A 1,137-nucleotide genomic window follows, 5' to 3' on the forward strand; every position below is an offset into this window, starting at 1 on the left:
AAAAAAAAAAAAAAAAAAAAAAATTCTTCAAGGGCCTTTCCAGTGACCACAGAGTCAAGTCTAAAGACTTAGACGGCCCTCCTCTAGGGACTGTGAACTTATCGACACAGACTCTGCTCCCAGGGCTAAAACTAGGATGAAACTGGTGCAAAGTTTAAGGGAGCACCAAACAACTCAGTAACCAATAAGAATGCTAATTTTTTAAAAATCAAAGTTAACGAAAAAATTCCACGATGAACACAATACCAAAATTTTAAACAAGGACAGGGACTGACCCTACACTTGTATGCTCGGCTCCCGCCTGGCCCTATTGCTTCCTCACTGAGCTAATCAGCCAATCAATCGACTCCTTGTTTCCAGAACCATGCAGACACTTCCACCTGCACACATTTGCTCCTACTGCCTTCTCCCCCAGCACCCCCCAGAAGACCAACCCCACTCCTCTGCTCACCAAAGCCTTTTTCTGTCCCAGCTCTCATCTGCGTCACAAACCCTTCCCTTTGCTTTCGCTTCTCTGAGCTCCTCTCATTCTTATTGCCTTTCAAGGGCTTCAGGCTTCCTTGGCAGCAGCACCTGGCAAGCACAAGCCTCACTCCCTGATCTCCTTCACATCTTTGCTCCACGGTCACATCCTCAGTGAGGCCTGGCCTGGCGCCCTCCATAAAGTAGCTCCCTGTCTCATGTCTCCCACCCCCACCAGCTCCTCATCCCTCTGGACCTGCTTTAGTTTTCACAGCACTTATCGCCATCTGATACACCATTCCATTGTTTTCTCTCTAGCTAGTCTCCGTCTCCCTGCGCTGGAATCTAAGCTTCACAAGAGCAGGTCTTCATGTCTGCCTGTTCATGGCTGAGTTCCAGAGCCTCCAACAGAGCCTGACACATGGCACAGAGTCAGTAAACACGTGTCAAACAGAATCTCTTCACACTCACTCTCAGCTGCAATCTCAATATATCAAGCAGATAAATGAAGGGTTTTTATTTTTTTATGTTTTTTGAGATGGAGTCTCGCTCTGTTGCCCAGGCTGGAGTGTAGTGGTGCGATCTCAGCTCACTGCAACCTCCGCCTCCCAGGTTCAAGCGATTCTGATGTCTCAGCCTCCCGAGTAGCTGGGACTACAGGCGTGAGCCACCACC

This window comes from Mandrillus leucophaeus, unplaced genomic scaffold, assembly GCF_000951045.1.
Source record: "Mandrillus leucophaeus isolate KB7577 unplaced genomic scaffold, Mleu.le_1.0 Scaffold4, whole genome shotgun sequence".
NCBI lineage: Eukaryota > Metazoa > Chordata > Mammalia > Primates > Cercopithecidae > Mandrillus > Mandrillus leucophaeus.